The sequence below is a fragment of the Pituophis catenifer genome, unplaced genomic scaffold (genome assembly GCF_029215685.1).
Source record: "Pituophis catenifer annectens isolate HBS135680 unplaced genomic scaffold, rPitCat1.0.hap2 SCAF_445, whole genome shotgun sequence".
NCBI classification, from domain to species: domain Eukaryota; kingdom Metazoa; phylum Chordata; class Lepidosauria; order Squamata; family Colubridae; genus Pituophis; species Pituophis catenifer.
In genome coordinates, this window is record NW_027257325.1 from 1 (window position 1) to 26,217 (window position 26,217).

At 39.0% G+C, this 26,217-nt stretch overlaps 1 long non-coding RNA gene across 1 annotated transcript; it reads left to right on the forward strand.

The window, feature by feature from the left end:
• Positions 1–8,884: 8,884 nt before the first annotated feature.
• LOC139326976 (uncharacterized) lies at positions 8,885–22,410 on the forward strand. Its single transcript, XR_011601622.1, has 3 exons — positions 8,885–9,248; positions 21,601–21,681; positions 22,251–22,410. It is a non-coding gene; the product is annotated as an uncharacterized lncRNA (long non-coding RNA).
• Positions 22,411–26,217: the final 3,807 nt, after the last annotated feature.

Genomic DNA, 26,217 nt, shown 5'->3' on the forward strand with positions numbered 1-26,217 from the left:
CTTTTATGTTTTGATGACCTACAAGCCTTGCCTGCTCTGAATGGGCAGAGCTTCTACAATATGCTGGCAATATGGTTGCTGGGTTGCTATGTTCTGAATGGTGTGTACTCCTCTCTCTCCAACTGTATTCAGTGGGTGCATAAGGCAGAACAGTCACTGGACTGCAGTGCTTAACTGCTCCTCACCTCTCCTTGCTTAATTGGAATCTGGGGCTGTTCAGTTACTTTTTTTTCCTCTGAAGACACAGATTCAATACATTTAGGATGGTGTACATTAAGTGCCAAATTACAAAATGAAATCCTGATGTAGTAATTAGGCAGCAGTATCTGAAAAAGGGTTATTACACACCTCATTTTTCATAGTCAATCATCATGGATGCTTATTACATATATATTTTATTTCAGGTCTTTCTCTATTGCCCTAAAGACAAGAATGCCTTTCAAGTGAAATATCATGCTTCTTAATAACAGAGTGCTTTGTTTTCAAAGACTCATCTATTTAATAGTGTTTATTATACTGTTTATTTAATAGAATTTATAAATCTAGTGCAGGGGTCTGCAACCTTAAACACTCAAAGAGCCATTTGGATCCGTTTCCCACAGAAAACACCGGGAGCCAAAAAACCCTTTTGATAATCTAAAATGAAGATAACACTACATATATAATTTTTTACCTTTATGCTTATAGTCTATTTAACTTAGTACTATTTCTTCTGGGCCTTAGGTGGAAAAAGAGCTTTCCTATCACTTGCTGGAGATGTCATGGGTTAATCTTGGAATTTTTGTGAGCAAATTCTAATTTACTGGAATTACACCTTTGGCTTAATTGTAATGATATATTTAATTAAATTTGAAGCCTTTTATATAATTGTTTCTTCCTCTTCAGAAATAATTATAAAAATGATGATTTCTCAACATTTCTTTACTAGTAGTAGAAATAAAATAAGCAGCCATGTCAACTAAAGTTGGAATCCTATATTTGGATTCTGATGAATATTTATTGTTGTGAATGCTTTTGCAAAACAGTAGCTGGGAAGACTTGCCAGATAATAATAATAATAATTTTATTTCTATACCGCCCTTCCCCTGAACGACTCAGGGCGGTGTACAGCCAATTTAAAAACACAAGACACAACAATAATTAAAATAATTAAATAGATTTGGCCGGTTTAAAACCCCAAAAATTTAAAATACCCCAATTTAAAATCATTATGTTGATAGCCCGGCCTGGCGGAACAACAGGGTCTTCAGTGCGCAACAAAACACCCGGAGGTCGGAGATCTTACGTATTTCCGGGGGCAGTTCATTCCACAGGGCTGGGGCTCCCACAGAGAAGGCACCTATTTCAAATAATATTTCTTAATTGTGTATTCTTACTTGCCCTCTTGTACTATACCACTGCATTTTGGATTCAAATGCAAAAATATATATTTTGGAGAGCACAGAAAAAGAAATGCTACACCCGCTTGCAATTCTTTTTTTAAAAAAAACATGAAATATAAAATACATCTTTTTAGAGCAAGGATTTGATCCGGTATAAAGTAAATACAATTACTCACATTTCCTCAACCAATTTTGTTCCAAATTTTATCCATTTACCTCTTTGAAAAAAAAGAAAAAGAAATTTTATTCTAAACATTTAGATTTTAAACATCCTACTATGTCACCCTAAATTCTAAACAATTATTTCCAAATAGACATCATTCCAAATCTTTGTCATTTTAACAATCAATATTTCATATATATTCCTCATTTCTAAGACCCATTACATCGAGTCTATATTGTACTTCTTTTAAATGGCAACTAGTATCCATAATCTTGACAAAGAATATTTTCCTCCTCTCTGGTTTCTAAATCAATCAACATTTCCGTCTAAAATTTGTCACTCCCAAAATACTTTATTTTAAAGTCTAATATTTAACTAATTCATAATTTAAATAGCTATTTCCCAACAGTGTTTTCCGCCACTTCTATCTCTATTTATTTAAGTGGTTCACAGTTTGGCTTAACTGTTCTCCAGTATTATCTCCTCCACTTCCTCTTGAGTTTATTTTTTGGCTGGTTCGCAACTTAATCAGTTGCTTTCCAGCGATGCTTTCCTCCACTCCTAACCTTACCTATTTGAGCTGGTTCATAGTGTAATTTTAACTGCATACCAACGTTATCTCCTTCAATCCTCCTAAATCTATTATGAAACTGGTTCGTAATTCAAATAGTTGCTTCCCAGCAATGTTTTCCTCTGCTCAAACCTCTATTTTTAACTGGTTCACAACTGTATTTCAGTTGGTCTCCAGGTGTATTTTCCTCCACTCCTAACTTTTTATTTTTTGGCTAGTTCACAGTTTTGCTTTAACTGTTACCTAGCGTATGTTTCCCTCCACTCCTAACTCTAATGGCTGGTTCACAGCTTTACTTTGGTTGTTTTCCAGCCCGTGCTTTCCTCCACTCCTAACTCTTATTTTTATTTTTAACTGGTTCCCAGTTTTACCTTAACTGTTCTCCAGTATGATGCTTTCCTCCACTCCTACCTTATTTGTAAGACTAGATCGCAGCTTTACTTTCACTGTTCTCCAGAATCATGCTTCCCTCCACTCCTAACTTCATTAGTTTAACTAATTCATAACATTTTATTTTAATTATTGTCCAGCTTTATGTTTTCCTCCATTTCTACATCTCTTATTCAATTATTTAACTTTAAATTAATTCACAATATATTACTCATATTCATTTTTAAATCCATTCTCCTCCATGTCTTTAACTGATTAAAAATAAAGTATATCGACAAATATCTTAGCTCCTATTCTCTCCTAGGCTTTCTCCCGTGCCATATTTATTTCCAGTGAATATCAACATTTTAAATCACTTTAAAATCAATTTTCTATAATTATTAAATATGCAATTAATTCTTCTTAATATCCAGCACCTTAGAGAACATTTTCTTCTAAATTATTAGGTCTGTAAATAGAGCTTAAAAATTCCAAGTTTAAAAAAGTGTTAAAACATCCAAATATCATAATTTTCAATCATTTATACTCATTTTTTCCAAGTCAAATTGTTGTATATTCATAAAATCAACTTAGATAAAAATAATAGTGAAAAGAGAGAGAATAGTAACAATATTAATAATAGTTAAAATAAAAACAAAAGAAAAACAAAAATAAAAATAAAAATAGGAAAGAGAATAGAAATATAACAAAAAAAATTGAAAAGAGAATTAGAAAAAATAGAGAGGGGGAAAAAGACAAAAGAAAAAAAAGAAAAAGGAAAGAAAAAAATAAAAATAAAGTAGAATTGAGAGAGAGCTCAGAGAAGAAGGAAGGTATCTCCTAAAATTATTCAAAGATCAAACTCCCAGACACCATTACACCCATTTAATTCAAACTGTGGTATTTTGTTATCCTTTATATTCCATTTTTTTCCCTCTCCAATCTATCTGAGTATATTTATTTTCCATTTCAATGTCCTCAGAGTTATAAGTTCTATAAAATTAATTCTGAATTGGCTATTCCATATATGGTATCATCATGTTCTTCTTTTGTTGCCATGCCCTTTTTTTTTCTTGTTGTCACGCTTAATAAATCAGTTTTCATTATTCAATTTAGTTTCTTCTTTCTGGTCTTCAATATCCTCCAATACACAGATTATATGTCCAAAGTCAAGCCTCTTGAAATTTATCTCAAAATAATCCACTTTAAGTACAAGCAACAAAGTTTCTCTTTCAAGTAACAAGCAGTCTGGAATTTACACTTTCATTTTTCAGCTGGCAGCCATCTTTTCCATCTCCGTTTGTCTTTTATCTTTACTTTTAAAAGCATATTTATTTCCTCTTCTCCTTCCTCTCTCTCAAACATAATCCAATCTCGTTTAGCCACAAAAAATAGCCAGAAAAATAAAAAAAGAAAACCAAATCTGTAATAAAATCATTTCCAAAAAGTCCATAATTAACGCTATCTATCAACAGGTCTTTTCTCCACCATTCATTTGAGTCTTTTTGCCCCAATATTTCTCAGCCGCTGTTAAGGCTGGGGCACACTTTTTGTAATCCAGCATTTATGGGCAGTTTTCGCCTGGGCAGAAGTCAACTCACCTGGCTTTCAACACCCTACTTCATTCTCCACTTCTCGCTTCTCCTCCTCTCCTCCAGCACGATCTTTGTACCCGGTTGCTGCGGTTTCGGGACAGCCACCGTGGCTGTCATTCCACTGCCGCCGGCATGAAGGGAAAGCCTCCGGCCCCGTGGAACCTGCCCATTCCTCTCGGCTGCCCAAGGGGTCCCTTCTTGTCCCCCTGTCCCTTCAAGACAGGGGAGGTCCGAAGACCTGTCGGTGGCAGCTTGGCAGATGGGGTTTTGGCAGAGCTCCGTGGAGCTCGCTATTTCCCCGTCTGTATCCCCGCGGCGCCAACCGTAAGTCCCACCCGCTTGCAATTCTTTAAGGCAGCTGCATTTTTTGCCTGGGATTATGCAGTTTTTACTGGGATTATGCAGTTGCCTTTCTTCCCCAAAACAGGCAATATTTAAACAATATTTTGTTTAAAGAATTACAGACAAGTGCATCCCTGTCCACCATAGCAATGCACAGCCCTATGCTTATAATTTTTCTGCTATTTCAAGACAGGTGGACACAGTTCTAAACAAAACACTGGCTTCAGATAGCTCTCTTTTTCATATTGCAGGAAAGTTCAGAATTGGCTCAGTGAGTTAACAACTGACTGGCTGATTTTGGGCCAGTCATTCCCTCTCTCAGCCGAGCCTACCTCACAAGACTGTGGTGGGGAAAATAGGGAGCCTGGTGGTGCAGTGGACTAAGTGCTGTTAAAGTAGCACTTAGTTGCCAGCTGCCTGCAATTACTGCAAGTTCAAATCTCACCAGGCTCAAGGTTGACTCAGCCTTCCATCCTTTCGAGGTAGGTAAAATGAAGACCCGGATTGTAGGGGCAATAAGCTGACTTTGTATAAAAAAGAACACCGCTTAGTGGGGGCCCGAAAGCCCTACTAAGCAAGTATATACAAAAGTATGAAGGCTATTGCTTAATGCATTGTAAGCCGCCCTGTGTTTCCGGAGAAGGGCGGCATATAAAATTGAACTAATAAATAAAAATAAATAATAAATAAATAAAATAAATATTTCAAATGTTTGCGGCTTTGAATTACTTATAAAAATAATGATGGAATATAAATAAAGAAATGATTTTTTTTTGGGAGGATGGTGTTTTGCTTTGTGGCAAGTCAGCTTCCCATTTTTTTTAAAATTTAAACATATTTGAAGAATATATAAATACAGGTGGAGTAGATAAATTGCCAAGCAGCTAGGGAGGTACGTACAGGCGTACATTGGCCCTCTGGGTGGTGCAAATGGGGATCCCAGGCCTCAGATAATTGGTAAAGCATATAGATCAGTTATTAAATCACCATTCTTTTTAATACTGAAAATCCACCCTTCTGCGGGGAACCAGGGGGTGGGAGGGACCCCTCCTCCCCTGGCGCCTCAAAGCAATGACACCCCACTTCCTTGGACTCACCCACTATCCACAAGAGCATCACTTCCCGATTCAGCCAATTGCACAGAATGCCAGTCATGGCCGCGAGCAGCCGCAGTTCTGCGCCCTTTCCCCACTTGGCTCAAGACCAGCTTGAGCCACACTCCATGTCCCGTCACCACGGCAAACAGTCCTTTTGGGCCAGCAAGGCTAAAAAAACGCAGCAGAGCACAGCCCACCAAGCAGCACTGGGGAGAATTATGTGAGCTGATCTACAACTTTATGGCTGCCATCTGGGCCGGAACATGGTTAGCCTTAGATCTGGCCTGTGCTGGTTAGAGTAAATAGTTAGTTTAGGAATTAAAAACCATCCCCTTAAGGGATTGTTTTCTGGGAAATTTAGTTTATGTCATGTAGTCACATCTGTGCTTCTGATTGACCACTGGGTCAGACTTGCTACATGTATGCTAGCGGGACTTTTTGAATTCCAGCCCTACCGGGAGCTGCTTGCTCCCTCAACATGGGACAAACTACCTCGTTTCACCTATGTGAATGGGAACAGATTATATGCACCTCAGAAGAATCTCTTCAGTGACTATGAGTTATTGTTTTGAGAATGCCTGACAAACAAAAGTAATCTGCATGATACTCTTTCCATGGAGTTTATCTGTCTGTGCCAAGCAGTTTGCCGCTTGAAACAGAACATGGCCCACAGGGCTGGCCTGGAGACAAGTGAGGGGCTACCCCCACTACCTCGGCCCTGGCCCCTGGCCACGTGCACAGAAGGCAGCAAGTGTGTGGGGCCTGGCATCCCTGGTGACCATCTTGCCCCGTAGGCTGACTATGTTCTGAGCACTTCTCTTTCACCTGGGACACCAGCCACTGCACGCTCGCTGCCTGTGTGAGCGCCTAGGGGAACTGTCCAGTCAGGCTGGATTGGGCCTGAGGCTGCAGGGGATGCCCCCTCGCCATCTCCAGGGCGGCCCCCCAGGCCAAATCTAACCACATCATGGGCCAGATCTTGCCCGCGGGTCTTGTGTTTGACAGGTCTGTGTTATAGCTTCCATCACCTCCAGCATTTAGGACATAGGTTTGACAGGTCTAAAAGTCCATGAAATACATTAAGTGACATCATCAAGTATTCATTCATATGTTTACACTGTAGAGAGAAAAAAATGGCATGTTGAGTAATTAAATAACAGTGAAATACAAAAAGTACAGACTGCCACTTGAAAAATAATTTGGAGTCTATTTCTTTTCAAAGTAAGACTTAGACTCAGTGATCAAGCTAAGATAGAACAGCAATAGCAATAGCACTTAGACCCATATACCACTTTACAGTGCTTTACAGCCCTCTCTAAGCAGTTTACAGAGTCAGCATATTGCGCCCCAACAAGTCAACCTTGAGCCTGGTGAGATTTGAACTGCCAAATTCTCCGAGTCCTTCAGGAGAAGGGTGGTATATAAATATAATAAATATAATAAAAGTAAAAAGTAAAGTAAAAATTGCAGGCAACTGGCAGTTGGCAGAAGTAGCCTGCAGTATTGCATTCTAACCATTGTGCCACCGTGGCTCCTGGTGGTTGATGGTTGATTTCATCTGGTGGTTAAGGCACCAAACTAAAAAGCAGGAGACTGCGAGTTCAAGTCCCACCTTGACCATGAAAACCAGTTGGGTAACCTTGGGCAGTCACCCTTTCTCAGCTGAACTCATCTCACAGGGTTGTTGTTATAAAGAAAATAAGAGGAGAAAGGAGTATTAGGTTTGTTCATTGCCTTGAGTTTTTTTTATAAACAATAATAAAAGCAGGGTATAAATAAATAAAATAAAATTCAAAATGAATATTAGCCTACCACTAGACTGGGAAGTTTTTCTTCCAATTTACTTGCATGTTTTTTAAACTGGGACAATTTTGAAGGACATTACTGGAACAATAATGAAACTTTCATCCAACTTTTATAGCTTGGGAAAGATTAGTTTACATAAGGTGTGATACATCTTCCCACAATATTTTAAGCCTTTCATAGTTTGAATAAATACATTGAATTGTGAGGAATTTTTCTACTGGTTTTCATTAACCTGACCCTAAAGCCCACCCAGGGTTTAGGGAGCATTTAACCTAAGACATGGATCTAGACTAACCATGAATTTCTCATCTCTGACCTACAAATAACTTTCAAAACAGCCTGTAAAACATGCAGTAGTATAACATGAAACTGAGAATGTGATATTCAGAGTGTTTGTTGTGTTTTGTGTTCAAATCATTTTAATTCCATTACCATTTCCAAAGGTGTTAGGGAAGATGTCAGGTATATATAGTAGTATGATTTCTCTCCTTATAACTATTAGAATGAGAATTGATAGTTTGAAATCATGGCATGTGTCATACATTCATTTTCAAGCAATTTGTCAGATAAATACAGAATTATACTCCAAGATCTCAGTCTGAAACATGCTAATTTAGACTAATTTCTTTGAATATAGTGGGATTTCTTGAAGAAAAAATACTTTGGCCAAATAAATCAGTTTTATACACCATGAGAACCCAATTTTTCAATCTTGGTAGCTGATTCTTTTCTTGGGATTGTCAGCTCTCTCCTTGAACTAGTTTTTCAGTTCATCAGCTTCCTATTTTGGTATTTTGTAACTGGAAGTGGCAGCAATAATAGAAGGCTTCCTTCCTTAAAACTAGCAGGACAGACACACCCTCCTCACATTACAAAAACACCAGTCTTTCCTGGGAAAAAACATGGGACACAAAATAATTTGTTATGGCAGCAGCTAGTATTTTCTTCTCTCCCTATGAACTTGGAAGAGAAGGAAGGTTGGCAATGACTTCACAATGGAAGTGTGATGTTAGTTAAGGAATAGCATCACACATAGACATGGGAGATGCAAATGCAAATCCACTCCTCCAAGGGTACAACGGTCACTCCCTTTCAGCTCAAACTCCTGAAAGAAATAACTCTCAATTGAAACAAGACATTAAACGTTGACTTCAAGATTGGGGAAGATGAGTTCACTAACAGGTCAGATGAGAAAGTAAAACCTTCTTCAATTCGGTATCAACCTCTGAGGGATTAGAGACCTGCTCATACCGTTTTTAAGGCCGCGAGAAGAAAGAGGTTTTGCTGCTGCCTCGAAATCCATAACCTAAACTTCACCCTTGGATCCTACCGATCCCGCTACATTTTTCGAGATCAACTCAGGTCGGATGAGCACCGGGTCACTTCCTGAAGGCATGGTTAGCTCGGAATTTACGGACACGGTCCTCTTTCCTTTGGAGGCGCTGGAGAGTACGCTCTGCGCTCGCCGCTGCACAAGTCTTCCGCATCCTCTCTGCCAGGCGCCTGGAGGACCTTCCCAGAATGCCTCTGGGTAACGGGGGCCGGTTGGCTGTATCTCTTTGGCAGGTAGCGTCGCGCGCCTGCCAGCCGATCACGCTGTTCCTCTTCTTCGAAAGGTGATTGGATGTTATCTCCGAGCGGCGTTCTTTCAGGCCAGCGGGACGTTTTGCTCTCCGTTTATCGTTGCAGCCGAGGGACGGGTGACTACGGGAGCGGGCTCTGTAGCGAACGCGCTGGGAAGCGGCCTGCTTCCTTTTCCTGCTGCCGCGTGAGGCCTTTTTCACCCTGAGATCGTAGGGCGCCACGGAGACACCACGGCCCAGGCTCTCTATGTCGAGGCCGCACTAACGGAGACTGGCCGTTTGCTTCGTTCGCTCGGAGGTGCCGTCTAGTCAGACGGCCTCGGTGCTCGTGACGAGAAAGGTAAGGGCTCGATGTGGGGGAGGGGGTGCGTGTATTCGTGTGTTGGAGTGAAGGAGTGAAGAGGACAAAGGCTTGTCCTGAGGCCTGCGATCTCGCCGCTTCTCGTGAACAGACTTGAGGGAAAGTAGGCCCGGCTCCACCCGGAGAGCCTCCGACGCACGGATAGTCGTCAGATAATCTCGTTAGTGGGAGATCCCTGAAAAACGCCATTTCTGGACAATGGCGTTGTTGGTAACATAGTCTTATTGCTTCGACGCAGTCGGCGAAGATTTTGTTCGTTTGACGAACGTCTGTAACAAAGTTACGCGCAGACTGCCGGGGGCGGATGGGTTCAATCAAATGCCAGACTCTGACCTCTGATACTTGAGAGCGAGGGTGGTAACTAGTTCTAGTGAAGTGTTTAAGATAGCCTGAGATTTCTTTTGTTTACAACTGGTTACGTGCAGTCACCCTGATTTTGCACAACAGTAAGATTGTGAAGATTGAGCGTCTGAAAACGGATTCTGTGAGGTGGCTAAAGAAGAAAGTCTATGGAGATTCTCAGTCATCTAGGCCACTAGTTCTCTCAAAAGTGCTTTTTCAAAAGGCAACTGGCCTGTTTTTCCTTGAGGAAAAAGAACAGTCACAACTGATGAAGCTCCTTGAATAAGAAGTGAAATGTCTTCCTCAAGGAAAAATAAGCCTTTGAAAAAGGACGTTTGCTTTTTAAGGGAGAAAGGTTAGGCAGATCCTTTAAATCTTAATTGTAAATCTGGAGGGAGAAATGCCTATCCATATTTTATCCCTTTCCGCATGGATAGCAGTTACTCAAGTCACAAGAAATGACTTCTGGTTTTAAAAGAACAATGAATATTACACTTCAGAGAATACAGAATATATTCTTTTACCTTCATCTAAAGCAGTGTTTCCCAAACTTGGGAACTTTAAGAAGTGTGGACTTCAACTCCCAGAATTCCCCATCCAGCATGGCTGGCTGTGGGATTTTGGGAGTTGAAGTCCATACATCTTGAAGTTCCCAAGTTTGGGAAACACTGATCTAAAGAATTGCTGAATAGTGTTTCCATTTTTTTTTTTTTATTGCAAAAGTTTTACAATTACATTTTCACCCCTTTTTTTCACCCCCCCACCTCCCTCCCCAAACCCTCCCTAACCCTCCCCCCCCCCAGACTTCCCTATTATGTACTCATAACTAGTAACACTAATATATAAGCTTGAACCCATCCCTCCCCCTGTATAATTTTTCCTCTTTGTCTCTTTACATTAAAATATTTCTAATACATTATTTTCAAATAAAAGCTATTTGATACTTTCTAGTTTGGTATTTGTTCTGAACATATTCTATCCACCTTATCCATTCCCATTCATAAGTCTCTTGTGAACAGTCTTTTAAATATGCTGAAATCTTCGCCATCTCTGCAAAACTAGCCATCTTCAAAGTCCATTCCTCGATAGTGGGTAAAGCTTCATTCTTCCAATATTTTCCTATCAACAATCTTGCTGCTGTTATCATATACAATATCAGTTTTATCTCACCCCGTGTAAAACCCTTAACTATACCCAATAAAAACAACTGTGGAGAAAATTGAATTTTTTTCCTCAAAACATTCTGCATGACCCACCAAATTTTTATCCAAAAAGCCTTAACTTTCCTGCAGGTCCACCAAACATGATAATACGTAGCATCTAAACATTCACATCTCCAACATTTTGGCTGAACATTAGGGTACATACATGACAACTTTTTAGGATCTAAATGCCATCTATAAAACATTTTATAAAAATTTTCTCTCAGGTTTTGCGACTGTGTAAATTTAACATTCTGAACCCAAATTTTTTCCCAAGTTTCCAACATCACTGGTTCTTCAAAATTCTGTGCCCACTTAATCATACAATCTTTAACTAATTCCGTTTCTGAATCTCTTTCTAACAATACATTATAAAGCCTTTTAATATGCATTGGACCTTTCTCTCTTATATGTCTAACCAATTCTTCCTCATGCAACATAATACCAGTTTTTTGGTCCTCTTTCCATCTCAATTGTAATTGATTATATTGTAACCAAGTTAAATTAAACCCTTCATCCAACAGTGTCTGTAATGTCTTCAGCTGCCATCTGCCCGCATCTGTAAAAAGAACCTCTTTATATAAAACCCCCCCGAGTGACATTATATTTGTATTCCACAAAGTATGACCAAGATCCAGCCATAGCGGTATTTTATAATCCCATTTGAATCGGTGCTTCTTCCAAACTCTCATCAAAGAGTCTCTAAGTATATGACTTTTAAATACTTTATCTACTTTGTCGTCATAAAATAAATAAGCATGCCATCCAAATTCAAGATCAAAACTTTCTGCATTCAATATTCCAGTCTTTTTACTTCCAAACCAATCACTTGTTAAAGTTAAAGCTGCTGCATCATAATATAACTGTAGGTTTGGGAGTTTAAGACCTCCTCTTTCTGGAACATCTTGCATAATTTTCAATTTCACTCTCGGCTTCTTCTCGTTCCAGACAAACTTATTCACACCAGACTGCCAAACTTTCAGTTGTTTATCACTTTTAAGCACCGGAATCATTTGAAACAAAAACAGAAATCTTGGCAAAATGTTCATCTTAACTGCTGCTATTCTTCCAAGTAAAGACAGTTGCAGCTTTTTCCAAATCTCCATGTCTTTCTGAACCTCTCGCCACAACACCTCATAATTATTTTGAAACAATTTCATGTTTGATTCTGCAACCTGAACTCCAAGATATTTTACCTTAGGTACAATTTCAAAACCTGCCCTCCTTTCAAGCTCATGTTTACGATCTTGTGTCATATTTTTAACTATCATTTTAGTCTTTTTTGAATTCAGTCTAAAACCTGAAACTCTACCATAGTCTTGTATAATGTCCTTCATCAGGATTGTTGATTCCATTGGTTGTGATAGGGTAACAACCAGATCATCTGCAAATGCCTTTATTCTATAATCCTCTTGCCTTATCATTATGCCTTTCAAAATTTTAGAGTCCCGTATTGTGTTTAGCAAGACTTCCAATGTTAAAATGAATAAAAGTGGGGACAACGGACATCCCTGTCTTGTTCCTTTTTCAATTTTAAACTCTGTCGTCAGACTTCCATTAATAATAATCTGTGCCTTTTGCTCTTGATAAATTGCTGAAATCGCCTGTATAAATTGGTCCCCAAAGTCCATCTTTTTTAAAGTCTTTAGTAGAAAATTCCAATCCACTCTATCAAAGGCCTTCTCTGCATCCAAAAAAACCAGCACTGCAGGAATCTGTTTATTCTTATCAAGATATTCCAATAAATCTATTACTTGCCTTACATTGTCCTTCATATATCTGCCCTCAATAAATCCCGCTTGATCCTCATGAATCACCTTTTGAATTACTGGCATCAACCTGTTGGCTAATACTTTCGCATAGATTTTATAGTCTGTATTCAAAAGAGATATTGGTCTATAATTCTCTGGTTTTTTAGGACCAACTTGTTCTTTTGGTATCAAAGATATATAAGCAGTTGTCCATGATGGGGGTATTTTACCCCCTTGTTGAATATTGCAAAATAAATCTCTAAGTTGTCCCACCATTTCAGCTTGTAAAGTTTTGTAATACACTGTGGTCAAACCATCCGTGCCAGGAGCTTTGGCTGTTTTTAACTGTTTAATTGCTGCTATTATCTCCTCCTCTGTTATAGGATAATTCATTCTTTCCTTTTGTTGATCAGTAATTTTTGTAACTCTCTTATCATTTAAATATTTTTCCATAAGTCCATTCTGCACCTCCTCTTTGGCATATAGTTTGGTATAATAGTCCACAAAAGCTTCTTTAATTAATTTTTGTTGAAAAATTTCTTTCCCTCCAATATCAATACTATCAATAGTCCGTATACTTTGTTTTTTCCTCAATGTGTAAGCCAACCATCTGCCCGGTTTGTTAGCGTTGCAAAATGTATTATGCTTCGCATATTGTAAATTTGTTGCAACTTGTTCCGCCATAAGCATTTGAAATTGGTCTTTCAGAAGTTTTATAGCATTTCGTATTCTTTCATCTGTTGGATTTTTAATAAATAACTGTTCTTTATTCTTTATTTCCGTTTCCAATTCAGATCTTTTCTTTTGTCGGAACAGTCTATGTTTAGAGTTCATGTAGATAAGTACCCCTCTCATATAAGCTTTACTTGCGTCCCAAACAATTTCAATTGGGGTACCTTTGTTTCCATTATTTGATGGGACAAAGTAAGTCAGTAAGCCTGAGAGGAAAATTCAGAAGGTAATGTTAAAGAATGATATTCAGGAGTTTTGAGGGTAAGGATATAAGAAAAGTGATAGTGAACTTTTGGTTTCTTTTTATTGAGATACTTCTGTTAGAGGGAACTGATTCTTGACAATTAATGTAAATATTTAGCATATTTAAGCATAGATTCCCTAATGTGTAGGATGTGATTTGCATGACAATCCAAGAGTTTTTATTATAGGAAGTTATAGAATACACAGTGACATTATTGATCTTACTGTATTAAAGATTATACATGAAAGATGTCAGTTCATATATTTTGAGTCTTTCAGTGTAAGATAAGGGCAGCAGGGAATCATGGTTTGCTCAGTTAATTTGTATACTGTAAGCATGCAAGCATTGTAAGCCACTTGAACTTTAATTGTCTAGTTCAAATAATGAAATTATATTTTCATGGGCTTTGTGGATGAGTGCAGTTTAATGATATATATTTTTATGTTCAGAGTTTTTTCTAAACATGCATAGGTAGACATTTACACAGTGGTAATTTATGTGATAGGAATTACTGTTGCAGAATTCCCCAGTTTGGTATATTTGATTTACATCTTAACATCTATAGTCAGTATTTCTGGGGCTTTTCTAATTATATTCTTATCTGAATATCAGCAATAGAGCAAATATTGTTATAAATTCCTCTAACTATGGTAGCCACATAGTAGCTGGTGGTAGGAATAAGTAAACTTTGTAAGTGAGTAAGTGAAGTTGCCTCTTGTTGCAGATTTTGTCGGGGCACTCAAAGGCCGCCCCAACTTTATTCAGGAATTTCGAGGTTGAAAAGCAGAGGGGCAGCACTGCATTTGTAGGCATCAGCTGTGCCTGCTGAAAAGCCTCCTGCTCCCCCCCCCACCGCAGCTACCTCCTTCGGAGCCTTCCTGACCACAATAGCAACCCCAGCAGGTGTGGCTGACACCTACAAATGAGGCAGTTTCCCCCCCTTCTTCGACTCAAAGCACTTTAAATTATGTAAAGCTGGTAAAGTAGTGAAACAAATTATTAGGATCAGATCCTTCAATATTGCATTCCACATCATATACATTGCAGAAGTAGGTCTATGGGCTGAATTATAAATATTCACTTTTTGTTTGAAGAAAGCATTGAGTTATATCCCCATGCCACAAATAGTTGCCAATGTTAAGATTGTTTTTTTGAAATCTAGAAGTGAAACTTGGATCCAGTAGCACCATGAGACTATGGTCCTATTGACCATTCTCATTCACATAGTTACATACCAAGCATTCTGTTCCATTTCAGGTTAAACAACATGCAGTATAGAAAAGAGGAAACAATAGTCAGCAAAATAATAAGTAAAAGTTCAAGTTATACTGGCCAGATCATATACCTCTCTCTATATTCTTCCTCATACTACTACAATGTCCTTTCATCAATTTATTAATTGATGTAGGGAGCTTTTGGGTCATTTATGACTATCACAGCATCCTGTAGTCATTTGATCATCATTTCACCGCCCTGAGTCCCTTCGGGGAGATGGGCGGGATATAAATTTAATAAATTTAATATATAAAATAAATTTAATAAATAAATAAATAAATAAATTTGTGACCTTCCTAGACAGCTTCTAACAAGCAAAGTCAATAAGGAAGCCAGTAGGAAAGTGCAAGTCACAATCACATGATATTTCACTTAATAATTCTGAATGATTTGCTTAATGGCTACAACTAGGATTGTCATTAGTAAGTGAAGTGCTCACTTGACGTTTTGCTTAACAACTACTTATTCTCTAAATCAGGGGTGTCAATCTCAATTACATTGAGGGCCAGATCAGCATTGTGGTTATTTGCCAGGAGGGGGGAGGGGCATGGCTGAGGTGGTCACAGCTGACTGGGAATGGCCCAGGGGTGTGGCCAGCTCGATGTCGCTCTCATGGGGGGCACCTGTAGGGGCTGGGCAGAGTTGGAGAGGGAATCCAGGGATCTCCGGTGGGTGGGGTGGTGGGCAGGGGGCTTGTCCCGTGGGATGAAGTAATGCAGGGGGTGGGGCAGCTGCATCCGGAAACCGTCAGCCACCTCATGCTCGCTGCCCTTTGGGCGCAAAGGCCAATGGTTTCCAGCTGCAGTAGCAGCCTGCCGGCCCCTCACCTGGCGCACTCTGTGGCTCCAGAGCCCGCTGTTACCAGCTGTTGGTCATCTTCTCGACCCCATCATGGGTGTTGCCCTTGGCCTGCATGTGGAGCACGTTCCCCTCAGTCCCTCTATGGACTGTTACTGCCACCACTCAGCAGATCCACCCAGCATGAAGAAGGCAAAGCAGGACTTCCGGTTGATGTCGCGGCGAGACAGTTGGGGAAATAGCGGGCTCTGATGAGTCCCACGAAAACCCCAGCTGCCGAACCGCCGCTGATGGGTCTGCGGACCGAACCTGTCCTGCAGGGACGGGGGAAGAAGAGGGCGCCTCGGAAGACCGAGAGGAACAGGCAAGTTCCTCGGAGGTCAGAGGCAACCCTCTGTGAGTCGGCGGCAGGGGGCGGCAGCCATGGCAGCTGCCATGAAGCTGGGACAACTGGGCAAGAAAAGTGCTGGAGGAAAACGAAGTAAAATGGAGCCTTTTGAAGCCGGGTGAGTGACAACAGCCCAGGCTTGTAACAACGTTTGGAGCTACAATTGCAAGAAAAGTATGTGAACTCCTTGGGATTACATGGAGTTTTGCATGAATTGCTCATAAAATGTGCTCTGAACTTCATCTAAGTCACAACAATAGAAAAACACAGTCTGCTTAAAATATTACTACACAAACATTAGATGTTGCCATGTGTTGTGACTCTGACCCCGAGCCTGTCTTATCGGAGGGAGAAGACTCCGAAAGTGAAGGAGAGGAGTTGGCAAGGCCTCCCTCTCCAGGACCCTCCTCTCTGGCAATGCCTCAGGTGTCTTCCGCAGGAGAAGAGTTAGGCCAAGAGCCAGGCATTTCCGAGCAGCCGCAGTTAGACAGCGACGGAGATAAGTCTTGGCTGGATCCCCAACAGCGTCGGAAAGACAAGCGCACGCAGCAGAGAAGGAGGCGTGCCAGAAATTAAGCTGAGTCACTGGACCACACCCCACAGGGGATAAAAGGGGGTGTGGTGGCCATTCAGGCTTTGTGATGGACAAAACTGAAAGCTAGCAAGTCATTCTGTATTTCTGGAACTTTGTTATATGCTCTGCTTGGACTGATTTTTTGGACTGGACTTGACTATTCTTTGGCTTTTGTGGACTTTGATGTTTTCGGTCAGAGGAGATAAACCTCCCTTTGTAAGTAAAAACTATTGGCAAGCAGCCCCTGGGTTGCTACCAGTTCTGTTATCAAAGGAAATTCTTGTCTGTTGGTTTATTTTAACTCTTGGTCGACTGCTGGTGTGCGTGTGTGAAACGGGGACAGAATACCATGGCTTAATTGAACATAACGTAAACATTAACAGTGCAGGGAGGAAAATGTATGTGAACCTTTGGACTTAATAACTGGTTGACCCTCCTTTGGCAGCAATAACCTCAACCAAACGTTTCCTGTAGTTGCAGATCAGACCTGCACAACGATCTGAAGTAATTTTGGACCACTTCTCTTCACAAAACTGTTTCAGTGTAGTAATATTCTTGGGATGTCTGGTGTGAATCGCTCTCTTAAGGTCATGCCACAGCATTTCAATCGGGTTGAGGTCAGGACTTTGACTGGGCCACTCCAGAAGGCGTATTCTGTGCTGTTGAAGTCATTTTTTCATTGAATTACTTGTATGCTTTGGGTCATTGTCCTGTTGCATCACCCATCCTCTTCAGAGCTTCAGTTGGCAGACAGATGGTCGTACGTTTCCCTGCAAAATGTCTTGATAAACTCTGGAATTCATTTTCCCATCAATGACAACAATCCGTCCAGGCCCTGAGGCAGCAAAGCCCCAAACCATGATGCTCCCTCCGCCATGTTTTACAGTGGGGATGAGGTTTTGATGTTGGTTTGCTGTGCCTTTTTTTCTCCACACACAGTGTTGTGTGTTCTTCCCAAACAACTCAATTTAGTTTCATCTGTCCACAGTATATTTTGCCAGTAGTACTGTGGAACATCCAGGTGCTCTTTTGCAAACTTCAAACGTGCTGCAATATTTTTTTTTGGACAGCAATGGCTTCCTCCGTGGTGTCCTCCCATGTACTCCATTCTTGTTTAATATTTTCCTTATTGTAGATGTGTCAACAAAAATGTTAGCATGTGCCAGAGATTTCTGTAGGTCTTTAGCTGACACTCTAGGATTCTTCTTTACCTCATGAAGCATTCTGCGCTGTGCTCTTGCAGTCATTTTTACAGGACGACCACGCCTAGGGAGAGTAGCAACAGTGCTAAACTTTCTCCATTTGTAGACAGTCTGTCTTACCGTGGATACATGAACATCAAGGCTTTTGGAGATACTTTTGTAACCCTTTCCAGCTTCATGCAAGTCAACAATTCTTGATCGTAGGTCTTCTGAGAGGTCTTTTCTGCGAGGCATGGTTCACATCAGACAGTGCTTCTTGAAACCAGTAAACCCAAAACAGGTGTGTGTTTTTAAAGGGCAGGACAGCTGTCAGCAACACATCCAATATCATCCCACTGATTGGAGTCAAGGTTGGCTCACTCCTGGCTCCAATTAGCTCTTGGAGAAGTCATTAGGCTAGGGGCTCACATACTTTTTCCTCCCTGCACTGTGAATGTTTCCATGTTATGTTCAATTAAACCATGGCAACATCTAATGTTTGTGAAGTATTATTTTAAGCAGACTTTGTTTTTCTATTGTTGTGACTTAGGTGGAAGTTCAGAGCACATTTTCTGACCAATTCATGCAAAACTCTACGTAATCCCAAGGGGTTCACATACTTTTTCTTGCAACTGTATATTAGTAACTAGAAGACTCCTAGCCTAAAACAGCGGCTAAGCAACAAAGGGGCTTTGGAAATTTTTTAAACTGTAACTTTAAAGAACAAAGACCCGAGAAACAACTAATTTTGGAACAGAACTAAGAGACTTAATTTAGAGATATGGTAAAAGGACTTAACACTTTAAAAATTTGAATTGGACTAAGGGGGAAAAAAAAAGAAGGTTTGATACTTTTTTAACTAAAAGAAGAAAATAAAATGGATGGTTATATAATAAGAAATAAAATGGAGTCTTGCATGACTAATGGGAAATGTGGATTATAGAGAGAGACACCATCTGGCATAAAGAGGAACTTTGTAACCTCCCTTTGTTATGAGAACTTTGAGCTCTACAGAAAAAAAAAATTGCTGAACTGTGGAGGAGGATTTTTCTTTCCTGACTGCAAGCAGCTGGACTTTGGTGAAAAGAAGAGGAATCTACAATAGAACTCCTACAGTTGAACAAATAATAATTTGAATGTTGGCGTAGGAATAGAAGAAGGATTAAGCGCAGCCTTAAAAGAAAGAGATTTGATACATTATATCCAGAATAAAAATATGAAAAGAGATTTAATTGGACTTATGGAGAATAAAATTAAAAACTTGGAAAATGGAAGGAAATTTAGTTTGCAGATGAGGAAATGAAGATAATATGATTAAAAATAAAATAAAGATGATTGTAATAAATTAAAGGGAGGCTTTTATAGAAATTAAGAATGTTAAATGAAACTAATACATGTAAAGTTATGTTTAATGCAAGAATATGTTTTAATGGTAAAATGTTAAGGTAAAGAATAAGGGTGAATATGATTAATTGAAAATGCTAAAAGGAATTTAAAAATATACTTAAAAATATGTTTTAAGCAAGAACCATGTCTCAAGGTTAAAATGTTATGAATGCTAAGAAAAAGGATAAAGAAAAATATGATTAAATGAAAAGCAATACATAGATGGAGGGAAACAACAAAGAAAGGTTTAAGTAGAGATTGTTAAACCAACTATGAACATGCTGTATTTAACAGCCAAAAAGCTATAATATGCTGTATTGAACAGCCAAACAAATGGTCATGCTGGGTATCAGCCAAAATGAAACTTAATATGCCGTGTAACAGCCAAAAAACAAAAATAGAGATGCTGTGTTCAACAGCCAAACAAACCTTAATAATAATTTAATAATAATTAAATAATTAATGAATGTTTAATCTGTTTAATATAATTGTATGATTTATATTTTTAAAATATCCATCTAAGCAAATGAAAGAGAAAAATGAATTGATAACTGGTTAGGATTTGTTTTAATTTGTGACTGGAGCAAAAGTTTCTTTTTGAAAAGATGTGTTTTATGATTTTTTTTTTTAAAAAAATAAAAAAAATTATCTAAAAAAAAAAAGCAAAGCGGCCAGCTAAAAAGGCCAAGTAAAAGCAGAGACCTGGGCCTTGGAGTGCTCTACCACCTCTACTCAACCTTTCTAGCTGGCCGCTTTGCCTCCTTCATGCTAGGTTGGCCTGGTGCTCCAGGCAATGGCCTAATGGACCTGTGTGAGCTACTGGCGGCCGGGGTGGTGGCACAGCCCACAGAGGTGCCAAGGTGTGTTGGGTGCATGAGGGGAACACGCTCCACATGTGGGCCAAGGGCAAGACCTGCGAGGGACTGAGGAGATGACCAGTGGCTCCTCTCCAACTGCAAGCAAAAACAGACGGCATGGAGTAGGCGCGCCGATGCTGTCCGGCAGAAGCCACCCTATCCCCTGCTTCACCTTGTCTCGGCCCGCAATGGCAGTTGTCAGAGGCAGAGGTGGATGTGCCGGGCAGCCATCTGTCCTGTCCCAGCCATGTGGGATGGAGCAGGCACGTCTGATGGTCCACATCACGTGCCTCCCCCCTGATTCTGTCTGATGCTGGTGCTGCCGTCACCGCCACGCCTGCTTCTTGGAGGGTCAGCTTGTTGGGTTGAAGCAGGCTGTGGAACCCCTGTTGCTGGATATCTCCCTGTGCACACACACACGCACACATGTGAAAGGCTAGTGAGCGGGGCATGGAGACACTGGTGCGGGCGCGGTGCTGATCTGCAACCTGGTAGCATCCATCCAGGCTGGACCGCAGCGAGCCTTAGATCTGCAGCGCCGCCTTGGCCCCGCCCTCTGGGCATGTGCATAGGAGGCGAGCATGTGAGGACAGGCAGTCCTGGGTGAAAGAAAAGCAGCCAGGGACGCCAGGCCCCGCACGCTCGCCACCTGTGTACACACCAAAGGGTTTCTAAGGCTGGCTGCAATCCGGGCCGCATGTCATGCCACCAGGTTGCAAATCAGCGCCACACCAGGGCCAGGCTGAGGCCCCATGGGCCAGTCCTTCAATGTTTCTCCGGCGGCCCCATGCCCGCATGCCTGAAGTTTGATACCCCTGCTCTAAATAAAGTACATAATTTTTTTCATATTTATACATTTCTCAATGACATGCTGAAGTATCCAATCTGTAAGCCCTGCTCACCCCCGAGATAAGATATTTCTCAATTAATATTCATTGTCACCTTACTGCACTTTCAATATGCTTTCTACCTAACTTCTTTCCAGGTTCTCAAGTTTAACAAGTAAACTCCTGTAATTTTTGTATTCATTCCTATTGTATTTTTCTTTGTAGAACAGCACAGTAAGGCATTTAAGCCAGCTGGATGACTTTGGGCCAGTCTCTTTCTCTTAGCCCACCCACCTCATGAGGTTGTTGTGGGGAAAATAGGGAGCAACAGTATTAAGTACTCTCGCTGCCTTGAGTTACATATAAAAAAGGCAGGATAAAATATAATAGTCATATTTTGTGAAAAATGGCACAATAGCACTTATACTGAAAGGAAATTTATCATATGACTATAGTCTGCTTAGCAAATTACACTTTAAGAGAGAATCTGAAGTATTATTATACCTTGGTAGTTGTAAATTTATATGGACTTTGTGTACACATATTCCTAAATGTATAGGAACAATGTAATTTATATATTTCTTACTCAGTATTAAAAGTGTCATTTCTTTATATTATAAATACAATAGTTTGCTATAAAAATAGTATCTGTAACATATAGTGTCGAATATGATTTGAAGTTGATTTTATAATTAATTATAATTTAATATGTGATGTTGGTCTATTTAAACCTTTATCAGAAAAAATTTAACCTTCGGTGGCCCTATTTTGCAGGTAGTATTTCTTAAGCAGAAATGAAGAATAAAAAACAATCTTTTCAAAATGCAGACGATGACAAACATGAGGCTGCAAAAGGTAGCTAACTTATTATTTGATTTTCTGAAAGAAATGAGACTTGAAATATTCCACTATTGATATTCTAGATCAAATATATGCATTATTTTATTGATATTAACATCTTTCTGAAACTTCTGGATTTAGCTATTTCCTACAAGTCCTATCTTATAATTAACAATGTTGATAGGAGCTGGAGGTATTATCTCAGTCAGATTCTAGTCGAGAAGTTTTCTAATTTCCAAAATATTACAATTGTTTCTGTTATCATAGATTAACAATTGAAAAGGGCTATATGTCACTAGGAAATGATTCAGTAAAATATCTTGGACGTCTACATTTGGTGATTATTCTAGAAACACAGTACATATTAACTAAAATAATTGGTTCTTCCTTAAATTTTTTGGAATTCCTTCTCCATGTAATGATGTACTGTTATCTAAAAATAAATCAAGTTCTGACCATACATACATACTCATTCTATATAGTGAATTTCAGATTAGCTGTTTAATTTTTTCTTTATTTTCTGTATTTTTATTGTATAACTGTACATCAGTAATTTCAATCTACTTATATGTATTTCATAACAGATGAGGAGAATGAAGAAAACTGTTCTTGCTCCTCTGACTTTTTATCTGATGAAGATGATCGCTGCCCAATCTGTCTAAATTGTTTGGCAGAGCAGGAAGTTGGCTTTCCTGAAAATTGCAACCACATCTTCTGCATGGCCTGCATTCTTAAATGGGCTGAAGTAAGTCTTAAGAGTGGCAAACAAAATTTAAAAATAGTTTACTTAACTTTAAAAAAAACCTTAATAAAACTAATATATATATTTTTTGTTTTGGTTGGCATCCAAACAAATACTCCTGAACTTACAACCATTTCTTTTTTAAAAAAAAATATTTAAAATACGCAGTACAAAAAATAGAAAGGAGCAAAAAATAGAAAACTTTAACACACAACAAAAACAAACATACAAAAACAAATGCATCAAAGCTTAAACACTAATAACAGCTTTTCAACATTGGTATCTCTATCCTAATTAACTTCCATACACAAATTCTACTTTATCTATCACTATCTTAATTTACATCCTTATCTAAGTTATACTAACTTCTATTCAGTTTCGTGACATAATATTGCGTTTTAGCTTTACTCTCCAGCCAGGAATATCATCTATTCCAAATTAAATAATGCTCAGTGTCTTCCCTTTCCTAAATTTCCATGGATAATCTATCCATTTCTGCTATTCATATATTTTTAAAATTATAATTTGATCTGGGGGGATATCCGATTGTTTCCAATTTTGTGCTATGACGATCCTACTTGCAGTTAATATGTGCAATATGATATATTGTAAATTCTTTTCCATTTTCCCTTCCAAAATACTCAGGAGGAATAGTTCTGATTTTCTTTCTATCTTCCACCCAGTTATCTCTTCCAGCCATTTTTTTATCTTCCACCAACATTTCCTAATCTTAGGGCAGGTCCACCAGTTCTTTAACAACCATTTGAAGTTACAACAGCACTGAAAAAAATGAGTTACGACCAGTCCTCACATTTAGGACTGTCATAGAGGCACTGCAGTCACATGATCAAAATTTGATCAATTGTTGAAATTTGCACTCAGCATATATTTAGGATGGTAGCAATGTCCTAAGGTCACATGATCACCATTTGGAACCTTTCCAGGGAGCTTCCAACAAGCAAAGTCTGTGGGGGCAGCCAGATTCACTTAACAACTATGGTAAAAATCATAAAATCCAAGTAATGTATGCTTATACCATATTGCTCTCTCTCTCTCTCTCTCTCTCTCTCTCTCTCTCTCTCTCTCTCTCTCTCTCTCTCTCTCTCTATATATATATATATATATATATATATATATATATATATATATATATATTATATTGCTTAGCAATAATTGTGTTTGTAAATTGAGGACCACCTATACTCATGCATAGTATTTTGTAAGCATTAAATTTTGATATGTATTGAAAGTTTGCTTTGGAATATAAAAAAATATTTCAAAAGCAATATAGACAGTGATTGATAGATCAAGTCCAGTTTTTAAAACAACTTCACTCTCATACCAGAGCATTCTTAAAGTAGCTCTTTGAAGAGTAGCCCAAATGTAAATTGTGCCACACTCTTTGCATACAGGTATAAAAGGGCCTTAATTTCTTAAAGCAATTCTTGTAAACAGTAGTATCACATCTTCCTCTGTTCTGAAAGATACTATAATACCTTTTACTGATCCCTTGTCACTTTTTATTTCCATTGCTTAAAATAAGCGCTCATTGATTCAGTAGGACAATTCTGTTTTATAAATATAATTTTTATTAAAGATATTTAATAAGAAAAATAATAACACATTTTAGAAAATATTATTTATTTATTTATTTTATTTATTTATTTATTTTATTTCTATACCGCCCTTCTCCCGAAGGACTCAGGGCGGTGTACAGTCTAATTAAAAACACAAAGACAGACAAAATTTAAAAATAATTAAAATTATTAAATAATAGGCCCAATTTATAAAACCCCAAATTTAAAATCCCATTTAAAACCAATTAAAATCTTTACATTGATAGCCCAGCCTGGCGGAACAACATGGTTTTGAGGGCCCAGCAAAACACACAGAGATCAGAGAGTTTACGAATTTCTGAGGGCAGATCATTCCAAAGGGCAGGGGCTCCCACAGAGAAGGCCCTCCCCCTGGGTGTCGCCAGCCGACATAATTTAGCCGATGGCACCCTGAAAAGACCCTCTCTGTGGGAGCGAAGTGGCCGGTGGGAGGCTACTGGTGGCAGAAGACGGTCTCGAAGGTATCCAGGTCCAATGCCATGGAGCGCTTTAAAGGTGGTAACCAACACCTTGAATCACACCCGGAAGACCGCTGGGGGCCAGTGCAGCTCGCGCAGGAGGGGTGTCATGTGGGCACAAGTTGCGCCCATAACCACCCGCGCGGCCGCATTCTGGACCAGTTGGAACCTCCGGGTGCTTTTCAAGGGGAGCTCCATGTAGAGAGCATTGCAGTAGTCCAGTTGGGAGGTGACAAGGGCATGAGTGACTGTGCGCAAGGCACAGTCCAGAAAGGGCCGCAATTGGCGGATCAGGCGAACCTGATAAAAAGCCCCCCTGGCCACAGCCGTCATATGTTCTTCTAAAGACAGCCGTGCGTCCAGGAGGACGCCCAGATTGCGGGCCCTCTCTGTGTGGGGTAAAGACTCACCCCCAATAGTCAGCAATGGCACCAGCTGACTATATCGTGACGCCGGGAACCACAGCCACTCGGTCTTGGAGGGGTTGAGTCTGAGCCTATTTTTCCCCATCCCGACCCGCACGTCCTAGTGAAATAGTGAATAGATAAGAAAGTAAGAGAAAATTAGAAAATAAAAAGGAGTGAAAGAAAAAGAATAAAAAAGCTTATAAATAAAAGAATAAAAATAAAAAGAATAAAAATGCTTATAAATGCATTTATATTTTATCCTCTCTGTCCAAGATTACATCATAATTTCCTTCTTTTCATAGTCTATTCTTAGTAGGATTTAATTCTGAATAAATATTCATATGATTGTACAATGTCCCTGCAGCTTGCTCTTGTATTTTTTATTCATTCATTTAAAATATTTACATGACTGCTGAAGGTGTTCTGGTCCCATGAATACTAAATAGTGATTAATACTTATTGTAAACATAAACACCAAACTCGTTCCTTTCTTTTGCTGTATAGAACTAAAGAAATACTCTCTCTTCTTTATAGTTGGAGATTAAAATCCCGAGTTTCTATAATTATTTTAAATGCTGTTCCAAACAGAAATATTGCAGATAGAAACTTATATCTAGCTTGTACAGAGGATTGATGTAATGGAAAAATATTGAGCCATGTGACACGCATCCTCTTTATTGCCAAAAAACAGCTAGATACAGGTGTATCATTGTCCCATTAAAAATTACATTGGATCATAATATTCTTTATAATATTTTGGATTAATCTGAAAGTTAAATAAGATGCCAGAATAATACTTTCATTTGTATAGAACAAATATTAATTTTTAGTTGTTAGCAAAAAAAACATAAGCTTCAATCTAAGCATTCTCTAACCACAGCAAAACCGTTCCAGTTATTCTTTAGCTATCATTTGCATAATTTATCCAGAAAACTTCAAAAGTGTTTTCCTTTCAATACTACTGTAAAACCATTTCTGTTCAGAAATAAATCTTTTTTTAATTCGAGTTTATTTCTGAGTATGCATCTATTTTTTTCAATCCTACTAGGTAGACCAGACCAGAAAATCAACTCCATAGAAAAAAATTATTTTATTGAAACAGGCTGAAATAGCAGAATCTCTTGCAAACATGGTTCTGTTTTACATCACCACCACTTCTTAAGCCACAGTGAATCAGAGAGGAATCTGCCTGAGTCTTTTCCCAATGCTCTTGTGCTTTCAGGGTTTAAGGAATGTTTCAGCCCTCTTTCTTTATGTAACAGTTCATGTGTAACTCTATCAAGGTCCTCTCCCTTATTCTTTACAATTAATTGCAGCCAAATTGATGC